This window comes from Hylobates moloch, unplaced genomic scaffold (genome assembly GCF_009828535.3).
Source record: "Hylobates moloch isolate HMO894 unplaced genomic scaffold, HMol_V3 SCAFFOLD_17, whole genome shotgun sequence".
NCBI lineage: Eukaryota > Metazoa > Chordata > Mammalia > Primates > Hylobatidae > Hylobates > Hylobates moloch.
The window spans coordinates 45,955,425-45,969,771 of record NW_026652292.1 but is presented as its reverse complement, the minus strand read 5'-3'; the positions used below and the strand labels follow the sequence as shown (position 1 = coordinate 45,969,771).

At 36.0% G+C, this 14,347-nt stretch overlaps 1 pseudogene; it reads right to left on the bottom strand.

Annotated features, from left to right (window-relative positions):
* Nucleotides 1–5,142: 5,142 nt before the first annotated feature.
* On the bottom strand, nt 5,143–10,653 carry LOC116456755 (52 kDa repressor of the inhibitor of the protein kinase-like; annotated as a pseudogene).
* Between the last annotated feature and the right edge of the window lie 3,694 nt (nt 10,654–14,347).

Sequence of the window (14,347 nt, the reverse complement as noted above, 5' to 3'; positions counted from 1 at the left end):
ATAAATCTTGCAGAGAATGAAAAAGACACAAGTGAAACATTACTTGATGCAGAGCTATGTTTTGCTATTGTGTTTCTGGTGAGTGGTTTTATATAGTACTTGAGAAAACTCATCACCCCTTGTTGTCCAGTGCAATTACATGGTATTGGTATATACAAAGAAAGACTTTTGTAAATTTTCTGTAATGCTAGTTTGTTTAAAGCCTACAGGGAAATCACTTTTAAAATGTTTTATTTGTATGTGAGATTTAACAAGAAAATTAAATTCTATAAAAAAGTTCTTACAAATTTTTGTGATCTCTTTCAATTGTTACTTCTAAAGGACAAGCAATTCTATGATATGTGTGTTTCTCCCACATCGCTTTGTGATCTCTCAATTGCATTTACTACGAAATTATTTATAAAACCCCAAGATATTAGAATAGGAAAGAGGAAAAGAGATTGACTTTTTTTTTAGATTATAGATATTATATACTATTATTCTGAAGCCAAAAATAACTAATTGGTAAATATGAATGAAAAATGAATATGCATTATCAAAAAGATAATTTTTATTATATCCAATTGAAAAGATATTTCTTTAAGGCTATCAGGGAAGCTTTAGGCAGGCTTAGAAGTTGAAATCTTCAAAAATATTTTTTTAAATAATCTATTTTTTCTACTTGTAAAGAAAAAATGTATTATTATGAATTTATATAAATAAAATTACTTATAGCTTTTCAAGCACCACTCATTTAAGGATTTTATCATTATAATTACGTGATAATATAAAACATTGATTAACCTCCATAACTGAATAGTATTTTTTTCTAATTATTTTCACTTTTATTATATCAGTAGTTCTGTGTTATAGCTGATAATGTATGAATACTCATTTTTAGTTAATAAAAGAGGAGATTTTATGGCTAGGTTGAGATTGTTCCTATCCCAGACCAATGATTATTTTAATGTCATTGTGGGCCATGACCAAACATTTCCCTCTCATTCCCAAAGTACCAATTCTGCTTACAAATAGTATTAATGTGTATTTGCATTCTGGCAAATGGCCAGATATATCTGCATTACCATTTCCAAATAGAGGCAAAGTAAAGGAAATACATTTTGGGGAATAACAGAATGCAATAGAATATCTGCCTTTAGCCTTTCCACTAAGGATTTTATAAACTATTTAGCAAGCATAGTCGTGATTAATGCTGTTAATAATCCAGCTTTTCTTGCAGTGACAAAGTTGTATTATACTTCCCAACACGTCAGAGCTAGATATGGCTATGTGAGATTTTTCTTAAGAACATATAATCAGAAATGGCATGTATACCATTCTGGCTGAAGCATTAAATAATGGTTCATCTTTTTTTTTCCTGTTTTTTTTGAATCTCTTCCTTCACATGGGAACTGGAAATGTTTAGAGATGGTGACTACTCTTTCTAAATGTACTGACTGAGGAATGTAACAAGCAGAGCATCTTAATGTCCTCATGTATGTAGAACATACATTTTTTATTAGCATACAGTAAAATTATCTTATTTTTGGTGTGTGTTTTTGTGGCTTTCTTTAGATTTATTGATTGGGTTTAATAATACCAACATGGTCAGTATAGGGAATAGTTCCCTCATCTCCAAAAATTCTTTCTTGCTGTAATTTTATAGTCAGTCACTCTCCTCTGAGTTAATCTTTGGTAACTATCAATATTTTCTCTGTTCTTATAGTTTAATCTTCTTTATAATGTTATTTGAGATGGAACTACATAGAACACAATGTTTTGATACTGGCTTTAGTCACTCAGCATAATGCCTTTCAGATTCATTCATGTGTTTTGTGTTATCCAAAACTTTCATTTTTGAGCATCCATTGCTTTTCATTTTTGAGTAGTCTTCCATTATATGAATGGACCAGTTTGTTTATCCATTCACCTATTAAAGGGCATTTTGATGGTTTCCAGTTTTAAGATGATTACGAAGAAAGATGGTAGATACCTTGTTTACAGGCTATTTTTGGAACATGTATTCAGATTCTCTGGAGGGATGGAACTAATAGGATATATGTATATATGAAAGGGAGTTTACTAAGGAGATTTGACCCATAGGATCACAAGGTAAACTCACACAATAGGCCATCTACAAGTTGAGGAGCAAGGAAGCAAGTAGTGACTCAGTCTGAGTCCCAAAACCTCAAAAGCAGGGAAGCCGACAGTGCAGCCTTCAGTCTTTTGCAGAAGACCTCAGGGCCACTGATGCAAGTCCAAGAGTCCAAAAGCCAAAGAACTTGGAGTCTGATGTTTGAGGGCAGGAAGCATCCAGCACATGAGAAAGACGAAGTCCAGAAGACTCAGCAAGTCAGCTTCTCCCCTCTTCTTCTGCCTGCTTTATTCTAGTGGTGCTGGCAGTTGATTGTATGATGCCCACCCACACTGAGGGTGAGTCTGCCTCTCCCAGGCCACTGACTCAAATGTTAATCTCTTTTGACAACACCCTCACAGACACACCCATGAACGATACTTTGCATCTTTCAATGCAATCAAGTTGACACTTAATATTAACCAACATAACTTCTATATTTAGAAGTAGAATTGCTGGGCCATATGGTAAATGTATGTGTAATTTTGCAAGAAATCCTCAAACTTCCAGTGCAGCTATACAATTTTGCTTTCCCACCAGCAATGTATGAGAGTTGCAGTTGCTCTGCATCCTCGAAAGCACTTGATATTGTAAGCTTTTATAAATTTATTTTAACAATTGTGTAGTAGTATCTCATTATAGTTTTAATTTGCATTTTTCAAATGGATGATGTTAAACATATTTTCATATACTTATTTTCCATCTGCATTTTTCATGTGCTTAGCATTTACATATTTTTGGTCAAGTGTCGGCTAATGACTTGTCCATTTTTTAACTGACTCGTTTATGTTCTTCATAGTGAGTTTTGAGAATGTTTTGTATATTCTGGATATAAGATATGCAATGGCAAATATTTTCTCCCAGTCTGTAGCTTGTCTGTTTATTCTCTTGCTAGTGTCTTTCACTGAGCAAAAGTTTTAATTGTGATAATGTCCAGTTATCAATATTTTCCTTTTAGATATCTATTTTTTGTTGCCATGTCTAAGACTTTTTTTTGCCTAATCTAAGATTGTAAAGATTTTCTCCGAGATCTTCTTCTCTAAAATTTTATAGTTTTTCTTTCATATCTATGACTCATTTATGCAAGTTTTATTTAAAAGTTTTTATTAGTCTTTTGATTTTTTACATTATGTAATTGAGGTATGATTGACATAATTAAAACTGGATGTATTTAATGTATACCACTTGATAAGTTTGGTGCATTTGGTGGTTTGTTGAGAGAATCAGAGTTTTTTTAAAAAAATTTGGATTGCCATTTGTTCTGATACTATTTGATTAAAAAAAATGCTTTCTCTATTGAATTGCCTTTGCACCACTTACAAAACTCAGTTGACTAAAGCTAGGTGAAGTGACACATGCCTATAGTCCCAGCTCTTCAGGAGACTAAGGCAGGAGGATTGTTGAGCCCAGGAGTTTGAAGCCAGTCTGGAAACATTCCAAGACTCCATGTCTATAATATAAAGTCATGGATTTATGCATTTAAGATTTTTTATGAGAAAATTATTTTGATTACTGTACGTTTATATTTATTCCTAAAGTTGGTTTGTGTATATCCTCCAACTTATCTTTTTTTCCAGAATTCTTTTTGTTACTCTAGTTTATTTGACTTTCAGTATAAATGTTAGAATCAGCTTGTTGATACCTCCAATATGGCTTTCTGAAACTTGGTTAGAACTGCAGTGAAGATATAGATAAATTTTATAAGTTAGGAAAATTGATATTGTAGCTATGCTTTTGCAATATGTGAACATGAAATATTTCCACTTATTTAGGTTTTGCTTGGTATTTTTTCATTAACATTTTATAGTTTTAAAGATATTGTGAATAAGGAAGTTATATTTCTTCTTTTTCAATTGGCTAGACTTTTATTTACTTTTCTTAATGGGATCATTGACAGTAGACATCCTTGCCTTGTTCCCAGTCTTAGAACGCATTCAATCTTTCATCATCAAATACAATGTTTGCTTTAGGGTTTGTTCATCTTTATAGAGACCATCTATTCGTTTTGCCAAATTTTTTGACAAAATTTACATTTTATTTAGATTAAAATAAACTGTACTAAATTTATTTTTAAATACAGAAGTATTTTCTGTATTTATTTCCAGATAAAACATAAAACACCTATTTTTATAGGTTTTCCAGGTTTGGCTTATGAATCAAGATGAGGCATTAGATACAGTTATGACAAAAAAATGGAAGAAAACAGACACGTCAGATATCCGTATCCATGGCCTCTGATTCTGCCTTGACCACAAAACCTATATTTTCAACATATACTGACTAAAAAGTTTATGATATGGGCTCAACAAAAGAATGTAAATAGCAATAACAAGTTTACAATTGGAGTTTGAATGGAAGAGTCTCCCATTTTTGTCCCACATCTTGTTGTTGCTGTCTACATTCCTTCGTTGAGGCTACATCTCCATAAGCTGTTTAGCCAGCATATGTTGAAAACTTAGCAATGGTGGACTCTTCCATTCAAACTTTAATTGCAAACTTGTTCCCTTAAGTTCATTTGATAAAGACAAAATCCACACTGAAATCCTGGTTTGGTGAGCTTTGTAAGTGTTTTTCTCTGGTAATTTATTTAACTGTTTATTATAGATCATGAACAACATATTTAAAACTTCTACTAGTCAAAAGCCAATTGTGGGTTTCACTGTAATATTTTATGAAATGTATTTTGTCTTGCCACAACTCGTCAAAATTTATTTCTTAAAAGAATTGATAAGTCAATACCCAATAACTGGATGTGCAGTGGAAATAAATGTTATGTCTAAAATGGATTAACCTAAACAATTCCAGAGTGACGCTAGCAGGGATCACACAAAAGTGAAACACAGCACTTTCCATACTATATTCTGGAAGAACAGATCGGTCTTCAAAGCAGGAGAGTTAAAACAAGGGCCTTTTAAATACATAGATCATTAATGACTGATGTACTCAATGGAAAGCCTATAGGCAAAGATATGCCTTACAGTTTTTCTTCCAAACATCAAATATAAAAGAAGACATATTTTAAAAGTCTCTTAGGCATCTTCACTGCTTTCTGAATTATCCACAGGAAGCTGTTAGCTGTATAGAGTTTGATATATGTACTCCCCATTAAATCTGGTGTGTTTTATATCAAAAGTTTTGTTAAGCAAAGCTGAGTTACTCAACCTTTGTTCCATCAAAGTGTTTAAGTATGCTTTGAGGCACTTTCATAGATTTTCATAGCACTTATTCTCAATCTTCGTCACAGGAAGAATACACAGGTCCTTAAACGATGCATACATATTAGGAAAAAAAGATGTCAGGCAGGTGGAATGCTTCATACATGGGGGACAGAAGTCCTGTATCTTTACCTCTGTGTTTCCGTTTGACTCTTCAACAAGGAAGCTCAGCTGAGAGCATGTCTGGACTGGGTAAGTGACTTCTGTACTTGTCAGCATGGTGTTCCTCAGATGTATTGAATTTAAGCTGTCCTATGACTGAAGGTACCAGAAATAAGCATATCATAGTTTTGAGGTACTGTTCTGAGAACATATCTTTGAGGTACTGTTCTGAGAATGTATCTTTCAGTTTCTGAAAAATGTGCTCCACAGTTGGAACACTTAGGGTTTCTTTATAAAAACTCTCAGAGGTCAGTTGAGGTGCCATGTTACCTTGCTAAGCTCTATGGAATTTCCCAGGGAGTTTTATTTGACTATCAAGTTTGGTTACCAAATCTGTGGCTTCCTCAAACTAAAAATAATGATCGACTTCAATATCTTCCATCACTTCACTGAACGAATGTAGTACTGCAGTCAAACTACTGCCTACAAAGATGATATCAGAGGTGTGACCCTGGAGATTTCCTCAAAGTGTTCTTGTGAAGGACATTTTTAATAACAACAATGGTAACAACGAAATCAGAATCTGTTGCTGCACTACAGAGCACAAATTCTTGGCTGGGTACTCAGTCATCCCATCTAATATTGCATCATCATTTATGTCATTTAAACATAAAGAAGTGCTGGCATGATGTCCATTAAAATTTCAGAAACATCACGCCTGCCTGTTCAATGGGAATACCAAATTTCCTTTAGTCATTTACCCTTTTCTCCACTGTTTTGAAAAAGAGCAGAAATGACACTGTCAACTCCTAAAAGCAGTTGTGATTGATGGAAAAAATGAAGAAACTTCTGCAGTTGTTCCTAATGCAACAGATACACCTATAATAGGCACTGATTTTGCCGATCACATACATATTTAAGGCACAGGAAAGGCAGGGCAGGTAGATACCTTGAGGATATTTTTCTAAAAGTCTAGGAGAAACAACTTTCATTTTGGAAGAGAATCCATTGCACACAACGTAAACTTGGCCATGACAATAATACTCCATATTTAGTCCCCATTTCTCAGTTAGGGTAGTGTGAAATTTCACAGCCAAAATTTCTGCTTCAGCTTCATAAGGCAGGAAGCCCACAGATTCCTCTCTCAGGTTATGAGATTCATAAACAAACCTCACCAACACAAGTAGGCGCTCTTCCCCTGATATGTCCACTACATTGTCAGTGATGGCTGTGGTTTGGATATTTGACCCTCCAAATGTCATGTTAAAATTTGATGCCCCATGTTAAAGTTGGGGACTAACAGGGGGTGTTTGGGTCATGGGGTAAATCTGTCATGAATCATGTAGTGCTGTCCTTGTGTAATGTGTGAGTTCTTGCTGTCTTAGTTTCTACAACAGCTTCTTGTTGAAGGGAACCTGGCACCTCCCTCCCCTCTCTTCTTCCAGTCATGTTATCTCTGCATGCACCAGCTCCCCTTTGCCTTCCATCCTGAGTGGAAGCAGACTGAGTCCCTTGCCAGACACAGATGGTGGTGCCATGCTTCTCGTACAGCCTGCAGAACCGTAGGCCAAATAACCCTCTTTTCTTTATAAGTTACCCAGCCTCAGGTATTCCTTTATAGCACCACAAACTGACGAAGAGTGATAATGACAAGGAAGTGTGAAATTCTCACTTCCCTTAGAGTTTCTTCCCTAATACAGTTCTCACAGATCTCTAGCATATGATTCTACCGTGTTTCCAAACAGAACAGTGTGTTGTGTTAGCCACTGTTGTCTCAGAGTGCTTTCTTAGGACCTCTTCACCAGAATTTATCTGGCACTCCAGCAGTGCTTGACAGTCATCGGGTGTAAAATTACCTTCTGAGGTTTCATCACCCCAGAAGGAATGTTTAGCTTTCCCTTAAGAATCAAAATTTCAAATAAAGACTTTATGTTTAGCTTTCCCATGAGAGTCAAAACTTCAAATAGAGACTTTATGTATTTTTTTGTTTTCCTTCTTGTCAAAGATTAGAGGTAAAATGTTCTAATCCTGTTCTTCATCCCATTCTCTGCACTGGGGTTCTGAGCATTGCTGTTACTGGTTTCTGTGTGTGTGTGTGTGTGCATGTGTGTGTTTGTGTATGTGTGTGTGTGTGCATTTTCCTCTTCAGTGTTGTGAACATTTTCTGCTTTATGTGTTCTGATTTCATCTTCACTCAATTCTTTTATTCATTTTCCCTATCATTTAGATTGTTTAAATAACTAAGATCAATTATTGCTGGTATTACATTATCTTAAATAACTATCCTATAAGCACTAGTTCTACAGATCATAAGAGGTCTCAAAGTAGTTGGCACATACTTGACAATGTTTTTTTCGTTGATCAGATGTTTTCTCTTCTGTCCACTTTCTTACAATTCACCTGTTTCTGGCATCTGGCTGGATCCGGTGGGAAACTGGAAAAAGCCAGGTCAAACTGTATGCTCTTTTGCAGTACAATTGGTGGCAGTGCAGACCTCACCTACCCTCTGTTGTGCTCAGCCTTCTTAGGGTGGCCTGCTGGACATAGGGGCCCAGGAGAGGAAAATGTGTTGTTGTGTTTTAACAGACCTTTTTTTTTTGAGATGGAGTCTCACTCTGTCACCTAGGCTGGAGTGCAGTGCCATGATCTCAGCTCACTGCAGCCTCCGCCTCCCAGGTTCAAGTAATTTTCCCACCTCAACCCCTCGAGTATCTAGGACTATATCTGGGACCACCACCCCTTGATAATTTTTGTACATTTGGTAGAGACAGGGTTTTGCCACATTGGGCAGGCTGATCTCCAACTCCTGACCTCAAGTCATCCACCCGTGTTGGCCTCCCAAAGTGCTGGGATTACAGGAGCGAGCCACCATGCCCAGCTGTATATCTTCTTTATTTTGTTAATATGATGAGCTATAGATTGAATTTTGAATGTTGACCCAACTTTGTATTTCTGGAATAAATACCACTAGGTTATGTTTGGTGTAGTATTTTTTTATATGTTGATATATTTAATTTGAAAATAATTCATTGTAGATTTTTGCATCTATGTTCAAAATAAATATTGGTCTTTCCTTTTACTGGCTGTCTCACATGTTAGTAGCAAGTAAATATTCCCTTCTTTCTCTAGTCTGGATTCTCCAAAGAAACAGAAGCGAGAGGGTATATGTGATATATGTATGTGTGTATATTTTATAGAAATTGGATCACATGATTATGGAGACTGAGAAGTCCCACGATCTGCCATCTGCAAGCTGGAGAACCATGAAAGATGGTGGCATAATTCAGTCCAAGTCCTAAAGCCTGTGGGGTGGGTGTTGGGAGGTGATGGTGCAATTCCTGGTCTGAGTCTGAAGGCCAGAGAACTAGGAGCATTGATGTCTAAGGGCAGAAGAAGAAGATGGATGTCTCAGCTTAAGAACAGAGAGCAAATTTGCTCATTCTTTTCCTTTTGGTTCTATTTGGGCCCACAATGGTTTGGATAATGTCCACCCACATTGGTGAGAATGATTTTCTTTACACAGTTACTGATTTAAATGCTAATCTCTGCTGGATGTACCCTCACAGACACACCAGAAATAATGTTCTAGCTGCTATCTTGGGCATTCCTTAGCCCAGTCAAGTGGCACATAAAATTAACCATAACACTCCTTTTCTATTTTCTGGAAGGGATGTATAGAATTGGTGTTATTTCTTCTTTTAATGTTCAGTAGAATTTGCCAGTGAAAATATCTGGGTCTTAAGTTTTCTCTTTTGAAGGTTTTAAAATATGGATTCCATTTAAAAAATATTTGTAGGAATATTTAGGGTTTCTATTTCTTCTCTGCTGAGTTTTGTTATACAAGAGTACCCTGCCTTCAAGAAAATTACATTTTATATGGGGAATAGATGATGTAGTTCCTTACATAACTGTGTTATAGGCTCAGGGAGGCATAGCCTGGTGAGCAGTAACACTGTGATCCATTATGTATTCCATAATATTGCAAGAACCAGAGAAAATTAATTTAGAATATTAACAAGATTTTATTCTGTAGGAAGAAGAATCCAGAAGAAACTGAAGTAAGTGTCAAGGTCTTCAACGTATGATTTATGGTTCAGAAAATACTTTTGGTCTTTGTAAGAACTGAGTGTTCAGTGAGGAGTTTGATAGAGAAAGCACACTTAAAGATTGAATCAACATGGGAGGGGAGAGAAAATGGGAGCTGGGCACAGATTTTCTGTCCACAAGTTGCTACAGGAACGTTGAAGAATGAATCATTAGAAAAAAAAAATCCAGATTGTACAACAGACTTGACTTATTAGATTCAAAATTTGCTTCCTCTTCCAGTACAGTTTTTTTAAAAACCAAAGTGGCATTGAGATTGCTGGTAAAATACTTCAGAATTATAACTTGGGAGGATAAGGGAGAAATTTATGACATCACACTATCAGGGACAAAAAAAAACCACTGTTTTTATAATTAACTTTAAAAATTGATAAACGTTATATTGAACAGTCAATTAAACAGAACATTTCTACAAAGTAAATAAAACAAAAAATAATCAATTGATATTCAAAGAATTAAAAATATTAATAACACTTAAATCAAATGAAATAAAATATCATATGACTAACAGTTTGGTCAAGATACTCTTCTGAGACACTTGAGAGGCCTTGGGACTAAAATAAGATAGACTTTATGAGGTATCTTCCTACTGAGAACACATGACATAAACACATTTCCATGTGATATTGGGGTACAAAATCTAGCATCTTAGAAAAGTACAAGGTAGAAACTAAAGTATGGAGTCATCAAAGAGATAACAAAAAGTAACACTGCTAAGTGAATTTCAGGGATATAACTAGAGATAGCAAAACAAATAGATGAAGGAATGAGTTTGGAAACTCCGATGGATGTTTTACCTGGAGAGATATGTTCAGGTTGGAAGATAGAAGTAGTGTATCATACAGGGGTTTGGGTATAGAACTGCTATTGGCACCACACTCTTTGGATAATTTTGGTCAATCGTAATGTTATGAACAATAAAAGCAGTAGGACATCAAGAAGCCCTAAAATCTTTGATAAATGGTGGTGCTGACAAAGACTTTCTCTTTGACCAAATTTAGACAGGCTGGTCTGATCCCTTTTTTCAACTAGGCCTTGTCATTATACATTGTCTTTGGGCTGACTTAGCTCAGTTTTAGCAAGCATCTCCCGTAAGCCAGTTTGGAAAGAATCCCCCATCCTTTATATCTGATTATACTCAATATCTCATTAAATTCCTCAACCCCACTCTTTGTATTTGATCATCTTTGGTCTGTGTTCAGTGAGGGGTTTGATAGAGAAACCACACTTAAAAATTGAATCAACATGGGAGGGGAGAGAAAATGGGAACTGGGCACAGATTTTCTGTTTACAAGTTGCTGTAGGAACGTTGAAGAATCCTGTTAATATCAAGAATCCTGTTAAGTCTGTTTAGCAAGAATTCCCCTACCTTGATATCTTCTCTTAGTAATTTCCCATTCACTGACTCCCCACTTTGCTCATTTGCTATGAATCCTTAGCTATCTTTGCTTTATTTATTCAAGTTGAACTAACCTTTCTTCCTTACTGCAATAGTCTTGACACTATGGCAGTAATCCTGAATAAAGTCTCCCTGATAATTTTAGTGTCAGAATAATTATTTCTTTGACAGCGGTCAAAGTAATATCCATGGTGGTTTCCTTCCAATAAAATGATAAAGAGCATAAGAAAAAGTTTTAACACTGTATTAGGGGTACTCTAAAAATGTCCTAGCAGAAGAAAAAAGTACATATAATTCTTTTCATGCTCTGATCCCTAAACGTTGTGCAAGATGCTAGGGTAAGGCCTACTATAGAATGAAAATTAGGTTAAATTGAATTACACATTTTTAAAATCTGACTTAATAAAAACAAGCACAATATCTAGGAACTTTTGATTACTTACAAAAATTGTTCTAAAATATTTAATGATAATTTGTGAATATGACAGATATATTTGAGAAAAAGATCTCTTTTACTGATCATTAAGTCTTAGGTTTGACTTTACTCCCTCATCCTAGAGTAAGTATTTCCCTTTTTTTTTTTTCATTGCTTTTGGGTTCTGTATCCAGAACACTCATTTCAGGTACTATTTGCACAGTGGTGAACCAAATAGTCATGTTTTCTGCCCTCTTGCCACAATTTAAAAAAGCCTTTTGAATTTGACTTATCTAACATCAGCTTACAGAAAATTGTGATCCATGCATGTTTTTTAACAAATCCAGCATAATTGATTATTTGTTTGGGTATGAAGAATGAAGGGTGATCCCAAATTCTTTTTCCTGAGAAACCAGAAGATTGGAGTGGCATTTCTAAGATTAAGTGATAGGGATTCCAAGTTTTAAGGAAGACATCATGAATTCACTTTTATTGATGTTAGCTTTCAAATTTTTATTAACCATCAAGAGACACTTTTGAGTAGGATAAGCAAGAGACTAGATTCAGAAAAGATATCTAGCTGAGATATTAATTTTGGAATTATCACCAGGTGTCTGTATTAAAAAGCATACAACTAAATGATATATTCAACAAATTATATTCAAAGCAAGAGGATCAAGGTTATACAACATAAAAAGGTTGAAGAAAAAAGAATAAAAATCAAAGGGACTGGGAAAGACCCATGGGTAGGGTAGGAAGAAAGCCATGGTATTCTGAAAGCCAAGTTAAGAAAGTATATTAAAGAGAAAGGAGTGGTGGGAACACTTAAAATATACTCTCTCAGCAATTTTCAAGTATATAATACATCATTAATTATAGTCATCATACTGTATTTCTACCCTAGATCTCTTGGACCAATTTGCCCTGCCTAACTGAAATTTTGCATTCTTTGATCAACATCTTCCCAATCAACACAACCCCCCTTATCCCCTCTTAACCGCCATTCTACTCTCTGCTTCCAATGATATGGTATGTGAGTTAATAAGTATGTTAGTTAGCCTGATTTAGTCATCCCGTAACATATACATATATCAAAACAGGATGTTGACACCATAAATGTATATAATTTTTATTATAATTTTTATTTGTCAAATACACATAAATATAAAAAAGAGGAGAGTGATCAATAGTTTCAAACATGGCTGGTAGATTTTTTTAGCATGAGGACTAAGAGCTATCCTTTTGATTTTGCAATGTGAGATCATCAGAGCCATTGATAAGACCAATTTTAGTAGAGTACACTTATGAGAAAAAAAGAGAAGCACTGGAAATGAGAATATAGATTATTCATTTGAGGAATTTTGCTGCAGAGGTGAATGCAGAAATGGGGCAGTAGTTGGTTGGCAAAAGTGAAGAATGGAGCGACAAGAACATTTATTAATCAGGAGCATGTTTATTTCAAGAGGGTACAAATACTTGCAAATGATGGAACTGATACAGTCAAGTATGAAAGCTTGTCATATAGGGTAGGTCAGGGAGAATTGCTGTAGTAATGATACTAAGACAATATAGAATTTCCTGCATAAATGGGAGGATATATAACAGCATGCATATGTCACCTAAAGTAAGTGGAGGAAAAGCAGAGAAACTGGGTGAACATTTACTTATTTATTTATTTTGAGACGGAGTCTTGCTCTTTCGCCCAGGAGGGAGTACAGTGGCACAATCTCAGCTCACTGAAGCCTCCGCCTCTGAGGTTTAAGTGATTCTCCTGCCTCAGCCTCCTGAGTAGCTGGGATTACAGGCATGCACCACCACATCTGGCTAATTTTTGTATTTTTACTAGAGACAGGGTTTCACCATGTTGGCCAGGCTGGTCTTGACCTCCTGACCTCAAGTGATCCACCCGCATCCACCTCCCAAAGTGCTGGGATTACAGGCGTGAACCACCATGCCCAGCCTGGCTGAACATTTAGAGAGATAGATGGTTAATGGAAAATCTGAGGGTATTCTCAGCCAGTAGCCAAAAGCAAGAGCTAAATTAGGAGAAATGATGGTGATTTTGTGATTACATATAAAAGCTAGGTGATTTAGTCAGGGTTCTCTAGTGGAACAGAACTAATAGGATATATGTATACATGAAAGAGAGTTTATTAAAGAGAATTGACTCATGTGGTCACAAGGTAAAGTCCCACGATAGGCCGTCTGCAAGTTGAGGAGCAAGGAAGTCAGTAGTGGATCAGTCCCAGCCCCAAAATCTCAAAAGTAGAGAAACTGACAGTGCAGCCTTCAGTCTGTGGCTGAAGGACAAACAGCCCTAGGCAAACCACCTAAGTTCATGAGTCTAAAGGCCAAAGAACCTGGGGTCTGATGTTCAAGGGCAGGAAGCATTCAGCAAAGGAGAAAGATGAAGGCCGGAAGACTCCGCAAGTCAGCTCACTCCACTTTCTTCTGCCTGTGCTGCAGCTGAGGCGATGGTGCCCACCCAGATTAAGGGTGTGTTTGCCTCTCACAGTCCCCTGATTCAAATGTTAATCTCCTTTGACAACACCCTCACAGGCACATGCAGAAACAATACTTTGCATCCTTCAATCCAATCAAGTTGACACTTATTATTAAACATCACACTAGGTTGAAAGTCACAAGTACTTGAAGGGCTAAAATGGGCTTACTTTCTCTCTTTCCCCCCATTCCTTCCAACCCCCTCAAACTGGAAAATGTAAAATCCAACCAAATAGAAAGGTTGGATTTCTCTTTCTCCCTCCTTCTGCCTCTGCTTTCCTTTCTTTCTCATCTGCTCCTAGTCACAGTGAAGAGGATTCAGGATTTTTAATCCATTATCCCCATCTGAAAACAGAGCAGTATTTTTTCCTCCTGGGTGGAGTGGAGAAAGAAGAAGTGCCAAAGAGTTCAGGACGATAATTCCTGTAAATAGAAAAGAGAGAGAAGCCTGAAGAAAAAACAGTAGGCAAAGCTAGACAAACAGATCTATGATAAAC